We start from the raw sequence: 8,597 nt of genomic DNA, 5'->3' as shown, positions 1-8,597 counted from the left end.
GATTTTTGCTTGAATATGCCCAGTTGAGAAGGAGAATCATTGTCAAAACTTTGCCATGCTTTCTTTTTCTTCCAACTTCCATATGAAATGAGGCATAATTTTTTAGAATCTGAGTGTTGCAAACTCTACCTCTTATGACTGTATGTATTTATTTAAACTTATTTATCACTCAACTCCAAGCTGATTTTGGGTGGCTCACAATATATTAAGCAATGAAAACATAACGTAAAGCAAAAATTAGATGGGATCTGGACAATTGATACAAAACCATATACCAAAACACATCTTTACATACATACATACAGTTTCATAAATCACCAAAAATTTATGAGCAGGCATCATGGTATTGCAATGCTTGTTTTTTCCTATCTCTCCTTACTTGCTCTGAGGTCAACCAGGAAAACTTTCAAACTTTGCTTTAAGTGTACCTTAAGGCAAACTCATATCTCATATTTGTACTTAAAATACGTACTTGTTAATATCTCCTGTCACTTACTCTAAGGGGGAAAAATGTGTAAAATGTTTTTCAGAGGAAGAAAGAGTTTGAATGAAATTCTCATATTTGCAACTGTTTAGTTTCAACTGTGAGCAGCTTTATGCGAATGTTCTGTCTTTTATCATACAGTCTCCTTACAACAGTCTGTAACTCCCCATCCTTTAAGAAAACCCATAAGGCACACCTCATGGGATATTGTCATCTTCAGTTGGGAGGTCTAGTTAGTTGGAAAGCTGCTGAGAGCTGAAAAGATAGATACAGAAACCAGCTACCATTTCTCCATCAATAAACAAAGCTCAAAAGCACCATCAAGAGAGATTTAGAAAGAATTGTCAAAAAGCCTGAAACTCAGTTAGAAAAACTGAATCCTTAACACAATGCTCTAAGCACAGTTTGCAAACTGCAATAGTTGGATTCACACAAAATGCATGATCAAAAGCAAATAAATAAGAAACAAACTGGGCCAGGTGAGCATACAGTTTGAACCAGGCTAGAGTGATCCATTCAGACTTCCTGCTCTGCACTCATCTTGAATAGCTGGTTCACACAGGGGGGGGTTCACCCAGAATGAAACAAACCACATTTGCTGGGGTGAGAGACCATAGCCTGTACCTAATCATTCACTATGTATCTCATGTCGTGCCTTCTCTTGCAAATCATCTTTGTTCCCATCTGGGTTTCATGGAAGAGTTTGTAACTGTTGAGAGTTTCACTTTGCTCAGCTCCTTTTAGAGGAAATCAGAAGAACCTGGAAATCTGTGCAAGCATTTCTTGAGGATCCCTCAGTTTCAGAAGACAATCCACCGGTTTTAAAACGTGGAGAAGTTCTCTGTGAGTTGCAAGCCCAAGCATTGGCAAAAATGATTTTCTAGCCTGGCTTTTCAAGACCAACTTTTTGTAATCATTTTTGGCATCCCGGATCCTGCCTGCACAGAGAGCATCTCCCTCGTCCATTTCTCTACAGGTCACTCCTGTGCTGAGATCTGAAGATCCAGTAAATAATTGAGTTCATTTCACTTTGGTCCCCTGTCCCCCTCCTCTTCCCATACCCGCCAAGCACTTGCCACCCTGCTGTCTGTTTTTCCTTGCCAAGGTTCAGTTCTAATTATGTTGATTTTCTTCAGCCCACCCCCTCCTGGAAGCTTATTAGGGTGAATATTTTTATTTATTATCATTTCGCCCAACTCCTGCCAGCATTTCCAATTACTCTCGCCGCTTCCTTGTAATTGTCTTTCTGTAATGGCTCTGAAACAATTGCGCTAAATGAGGTGTCTCCAGCAAGATGAGAGTTTCACTTCATTAAAGGCTAATGTATTCGCAGCTCAGACTCTGTGGGGCTGACTTGGAAAGGAGACATTTAAACAGCTTCTTTTCTTTCTTTTCTTTTCTTTCAAATTGTAGGGAGCAACTTCTAGTGGCAAGCAAGGTTTTTGTTTTTGCATGTGCTTGTATGTTCATTGGTTTTTTTCCCCTCAACTGCCTACCCTGGTTAGAATGCAAGAAAAGCTGAGGAAGCAGCAGTTTGTTGCTCAAAAATAAGATAATTTCTCCTGTTTGGACGTAGCTTTCATTACAGGAACAGCCTATGTCTTCCCAACTCGCTTTGCAGATGAAGATACAATGGCGTTAACATTTTTGTTTCGTTTTGTTCAGTCTTCTCGGCAATCACCTTGCAGGATTTCTTACACAAAATTACAGGAGATAAAGTCTATGGAGATTCTCAGTCATCCAGGCCACGTTTGTCCCAAAGGTGCTTTTTTCAAAACTGGACTTCCTTGTTTTTTTCTTGAAGATGTTTCACTTCTCATCAGGACTGAAGAAGCTTCGTGGATGAGAAGTGAAATGTCTTCAAGCAAAACAGAGAAAGTCCAGTTGCCTTTTGAAAAAGTACCCTTGGGGCAGGAGCTAAAGTGCACAAGCACCTATTACTAAGCATTTCTTTAGACTCCACCTAGATGGTGGCAGGAGGCCTAAATCTCCTGGAAAAGTAGGTTCTGAGTTTCCTTCCTCTGCAAGAGAGGAAGGTTCTGTCTTTCTACCTCTTTCTCAAGACGCTTGAGCATTTTTCCTAGCATGTTGGGAGGGTGTTTTTGAGCTGATGCATTTGGATAGAAGGAGGCTACTGCATTTCAGTCTTCTGTAACTGATCTTCCCAGCATGATCTAGCTTCCTTCCTACAGCAGCTGCCCATGTGGCTTAGTCTAAAAAAAGACCTATAGCAGAAAGCTCCTTCAGGAGGTCTCTTCTCTTGGGATTTAATGGAAAGTTGGAATTTCGAAAGACTGGAGGACTCTGAGAAGAAGATTGCTCAATGAAAGGTAGAGCAGTTCCAGTCATGTACTATATACCTTGCATCCAGACATTCATGGTTAAGACATTAAGATAATTTTTCCATGATGTAAATTCCTCCTAGTATAACTTCCTTTATAATATAAGATAAAGGGACATGGCGGCTCAGTGGCTAAGACACTGAGCTTGTCGATCAGAAAGGTTGGCAGTTTGAATCCCTAGTGCCGCATAACAGAGTGAGCTCCCATTACTTGTCCCAGCTTCTGCCAACCTAGCAGTTCGAAAGCATGTAAAAATGCAAGTAGAAAAATAGGAACCACCTTTGCTCGGAAGGCAACAGCATTCCATGCACCTTCAGCGTTTAGTCATGCCGGCCACATGATCACGGAGAAGTCAGCGCTGGCTCTTCGGCTTTGAAACAGAGATGAGCACCGCCCCCTAGAGTCGGGAACAACTAGCACATATGTGCGAGGGGAACCTTTACCTTTACCTATAATGTATGATACATCAAGATGTCTCTTCTTGGGAATTGATGGAAAAGGAAATGTGGGAAGCCACCGGAGGAAAGAGAAGAGTATTTCTGCATTTGCTCATATTCCTACTCTATTTCATAATTAAGTTAAGCACCAAAAGTGGCAACTAAGCAGCAAGAATTTCGGTAAAATTTTCTTCTTTGGGGGGAAAGCAATTTATTTTCCATCAGATTGAATGACAATGGTTGGAATAATGCAGGGGAAAAAATGGCAGAGCTCTCATTAAAACTAAATTAGTTTTAAGACTCTAAGGAGCAAATTGCACAATATGTTAAAAACAAGCACCAAATTAGTCTTTCATTTGTTTTTACATTTGAATATGCATACAGTGAACCCATCCAGATCAAGATCCCTGTGTTTTTGTGTGTGTGTGTGTGTGTCTGTGTGTGTCTGTGTGTGTCTGTGTGTCTCTGTGTGTCTCTGTGTGTGTGTGTGTGTGTGTGATATTTCTTTCCTAAGATCCTTGTTTCAAAAAAACGGATTTGTGGAAATTTTAATTGCTGCCTTTATTAAATATAGTATGGCTTTTCCTTTATTTTAAATGTCTGATATACAACTGAAAGACAAAGCGTAAAAGGGTTTGCAGTAATATTTAAGCAGCCATTTAAATACATTCACATTTTTCCTAGAGCTGATATTCGTAAAAATATAAATAAATAATTTCCTATTGCTAATACAGGTAATCCTCGTCTTACGACCACAATTGAACCCCCCCTCCCCCGAATTTATGTTGCTCAGTGAGAAATGTGAGTTTTGTCCCATTGTATGACTTTTCTTGCCATATTTGTTAAGTGAATCACTGCAGTCGTTAAATTAGCAACACGGTTGTTAAGTGAATCTGGCTTCCCCGTTGACTTTGCTTGTCAGACAGTCGCAAAAGATGGTCAGATGACTCAAGGACACTGCAACCGTCATATAATGTGAGTCAGCTGTCAAGCATCCAAATGTAAATCACGTCAGTTGTCAAGCATCCCAATGTGACCACGGGGATGCTGCAACAGTCGTAAGTATGAAGAATGGTTGTAAGCTTTTTTCGCTGCTGTTGTGGCTTTGAATGGACACTGAACAAATTGTTGTAAATCAAGGATTAGCTGTATTGGGAAATTCACTATGTTCCTAAAGCTGATATTAGTAAATCTCAGTGATTTCATTAATGGTCCCATGTGGCACTACCAATGAAGTCCTTATTTATTTCATCCATCAGCATGTGCTTTCTTTCAGTTCTTCTTATTGTCCCTCTTTCCATTGTGATAGGACATGATGCTTAGCATGCAGAAGACTTGGGAAAAGCTACTGCCCAGCCCCAGGTCAGCTCTACAGCTTTAGTGAACTACTTCATTTGCATCTCCTGGAATTATTTTAGTGTGGTGAATGATGGTAATTGGTTCCATCAGGGAAAAGACCAATGTTTTTATTGGCTTCTTACACTGATATGCTAATAAAATATTACCATTTGTTTTGTCCTAGCTGTCAACGAAGACCATGAATTGTAAAGGTTATTCTCTGGAACACCTCACATGCCGCTTCACTGCTGGGCTTTCATATCTTTGCTAAATCACTGTTCCTTACTCCTTCCTAAATTTACTATTGGGGGAATGACTTGTTTAAACGTACAATGCTTTTGGCACTGGGTGGAAAGACTTTTGTTTAATATTTGTTGGGTTAAAGTTGATGGATGTTATTATTTGATTAGTATGCCCTCCCATCTGAAAAGGAGTAGTGTTGCCATGCTTATATTCATTATATGACCATTGTTTCTAAATATAGGTAGTCCTTGACTTCCAATTATTCGTTTAGCATCCACTCAAAGTTACAATGGCATTGAAAAACATGACTTGCAACCAATCCTTACACTACAAGCGTGGCAGCATCCTCATGGTCTCGTGATCCGAATGTGAGAACTTGGCAACCAGCATGTATTTAGGAGGGTTGCAGCTTTCTGGGATTCTGTGAATGCAACCTTCCCAGCTGTCTTCTGACGAGCAAATTCAATGGGGAAGCCGGATTCGCTTAACAACTGGAGTGATTTGCTTAACAACCGTGGGGAGAAAAGGTCACGAAATTGTGTGTGACTCACATAACATCTGCCTTGCTTAGCAAGAGAAATTCTGGTCTCAGTTATGGTCATGTCAAGAACTACCTGCACTGAGATAGATCAGGCTAATCAATTGGTCAAGTAGGTGACTGATTTGTGTTCTGGGGTTTCAGCAGATTTACTGCTGGTAGATTTATAAGTAAGATTAAGAATGAATTCAGCTCATGATCTCAGAGGTGGTATTCAGCAGGTTCTGACCAGTTTGAGAACCAGTAGCAGAAATTTTGAGTAGTTCGAAGAGCTGGTAAATACCACCTCTGACTGGCCACGCCCCCATCTATTCTCTGCCTCCTGAGTCCCAGCTAATCGGGAGGGAATGGGGATTTTGCGGTATCTTTCCCCTGCCATGGCCACCAAGCCACGCCTACCAAACCATGCCATGCCACGCCCACCAAGCCACGGCTACAGAACCGGTAGTAAAAAAAATTTGAATCCCACCACTGCATGATCTGTAACATTCTACTAAATCTGAAAAGATCAAATAAATTTCAAATTTAATCTATAATAGGCTTCTTCAACCTGACACTCTCCAGGTGCATCAAGGGTATACACATTTTTTTTAATTTAAATGTACATCTTGCTGGATTAAGTTTTGATCCTTTGGGGTGCGATGAATCAATTATTTGTTATTTTCCAGTTTTAATGAATTCGCACATTACGGTCTTACCATTGTTGGTGAGAAAGAGGAATATACATTTAATGAATAGAAGCCCATGTAGGATGACATCACTGTTGGGGTGGGGGGTGCAGTTTATAGAAGATATCATGGCAAGCCCAGCAAAATGAAATAACAGAAGAAATGCATGAAACCAGGGCTCAGTCATCCTGGCGTGGAAATAAAGCACCTGGCCCAGTTTAGTTTCCCATGTTTTCCCCAAACTAGTCACAGTATGGAGGATTAAGACTGCATTTTCCAAACTCACCTGGCATTGATTAGCATCCTGGGTTGAGATTGGTGATTGTCAGCTGTAGAGAAATTACATGCTTTTGGTTAAATCTATCATTGCAAAAATAGAATAATCTATGCTACATTATTAGTGGGTAAAAATATTACTTCGTGTATGTTTCCAATCTTTGCAGTAGAGACAAGGGAGGTCTACATCCCACCTCAAAAACGCTCCTAGCCATACTAATGGCTTATTTTTTTAAAGGCACAATAGATGCAACAGATACAACAATGCATTTAAAATATATCCAAAATTAGAGGTAGCCAGAGTATTTAGCTTTGACAAGGCCTACGGGCCACATCCAGCCCATGATGTGGTTAGATAGTGTCCACAGGGCTGCCCTGGAGACAGTGAGGGGGCGGTCCTTGCCAACATAGTGCTTTATAGTACTCTGAACAGTTTATAGAGTCATCATATTGCCCCACAACAGTTGTCATTTTGTTCCTCAGAAGCATGGAAGGCTGAGTCAACCTTGAGCCGGTCAGGATTGAACTGCTGGCAGAGTTAGTGTGGATAGATAGATAGATAGATAGATAGATAGATAGATAGATAGATAGATAGATAGATAGATAGATGATAGATAGATAGATAGATGATAGATAAATAGATTATAGATATAGATATAGATGATATAGATGATATAGATGATATAGATTAGATATAGATATAGATGATATAGATATAGATATATAAAAGCAGTAAACAGGTTGAGCTAAACATTGCACTAATCTTCAAATCCTTGTGTTAACCATCTGTTATTATATTTAGCACATGCAAAGTCCATAAATGGTTTCCAGTCTGTTATAAGGTTGGTTGGTCCATTATCTAATCAAAGCAGTTAATTTCGCCATCTATGCTGGCTCCAGTAATATTACCATATCCAAGATGCCCATATAGGTATGCCAACCCTACTAGCTTGTAGGCCACGCAGTTCTCTCCGATTTTCCCCTATTTGTACAAAGACCAGGCCTGCAATGTGTAGGATGCTGATGAGCCCAGCACCCCTCCCTTATCCTGTGCTCATATTTTCTAGGCCTGCCAATGATCAGAATCTTGCCTCCACAGTTCTTTGCCTCTCTGAGTCATATTCCCAGCCTTGCAAGGCAATGTCAAACTAAGGCCACTTCTGAATAGCAGCTGCTGCAAACGGAACCTCTTGAACATTATTATTGTTCCTCTAGGTTTACAGTTTTATCCCTCCTCGGTCTACTTCTTGGATAGATGTATAGCTTTGCATGTTAACCTTATAAGGGCGTTCTGCTTTGTCTCAATCCTGGCTGGGTCTTGAACTTCTCCTCTATCTGCAGCTAGTACCCGTGTTGATAGGAGGCCCCTGATTCTTTGCTTCCCCACCCTCCTCCTCCTCCTCCTCCTCACATGCCAGAAAAGAGAACTCACATTTTCATAACACATCAAAGCAGATGGTTGACAGAGCTGGAGAGACTGTATGTGGCTTCAGTTTGCTGTCCAAGTTGATGAGTAATTTTGAAGCGCCTTTTATCCTCTCCCCTTTAAACTAGGATTGGATCGAGCCCTTCCCTTGAAGCCCTGAGCATCTTCTGATAAAAGATTCTGCTTCGCCTCTTTTGCTGTGATCAGCACACCCACTTCGACAGCGTTATGCGTGCATGGAGGGAGTGTGCACAGATCCCAAAGCTGCTTTGCAGGGCTCTTTTCCCAGGCTGCCCATCCCAGAGTGACCTGGAGGTAGTTGAGGTATTTATGGTGGATTTACAAGTCTTCTGCAATAAGTATGATGCCTCCTGGTCAATGATCTTCCTCCTCCTCCTCCTCCTCCTCCTCCTCCTCCTCCTCCTCCTCCTCCTCCTCCTCCTCCTCCTCCTCCTCCTCCTCCTCCTCCTCCTCCTCCTCCTCCTCCTCCTCCTCTGCCTTCTCCTCCTTACTCAACTCAGGCACCCTGAAACCTTTGGAGAACACTGTACTTCATTGACGATGGTTCCTCTCCACATTTTTCGATGTGATAGGTTCATTACTCAAAAGCATTCAATCAGAATGTATACTTGAGAAAAAGCTTTGAAAAAAAATCATAAATATTAGAAACAAATTAGTTTATGCACATATTTATTAGATGGAGGGCATTTAATGAATAGAAAATTATGTATGGAAGTCCAGGTGGTCCGTCCTTCCTTCCTTCCTTCCTTCCTTCCTTCCTTCCTTCCTTCCTTCCTTCCTTCCTTCCTTCCTTCCTTCCTTCCTTCCTTCCTTGGTTGACTCAG

General features: G+C 41.0%; 1 protein-coding gene across 7 annotated transcripts in view; it reads left to right on the top strand.

Annotated features, from left to right (window-relative positions):
- PKNOX2 (PBX/knotted 1 homeobox 2) overlaps positions 1–8,597 on the top strand; it is a 275,402-nt gene that overhangs the window by 81,601 nt on the left and 185,204 nt on the right. The window contains exon 4 of one of the 7 annotated variants that reach the window (XM_081961086.1): positions 7,881–8,076. The exons of 5 other annotated variants lie outside the window; for them this stretch is intronic. The gene's annotated coding sequence lies outside the window, so the exon portion shown is untranslated. Of the gene's footprint in view, positions 1–1,259; positions 1,328–7,880; positions 8,077–8,597 lie in introns of those variants that run through there. One more of the 7 variants, XM_081961090.1, reaches the window with a different exon arrangement.

Source organism: Natrix helvetica, assembly GCF_964273705.1.
Source record: "Natrix helvetica genome assembly, chromosome: 8".
In the NCBI taxonomy this organism is placed as follows: domain Eukaryota; kingdom Metazoa; phylum Chordata; class Lepidosauria; order Squamata; family Natricidae; genus Natrix; species Natrix helvetica.
Note: the sequence above shows the minus strand (reverse complement) of the source record. Positions and strands in the feature narration are given on the sequence as shown.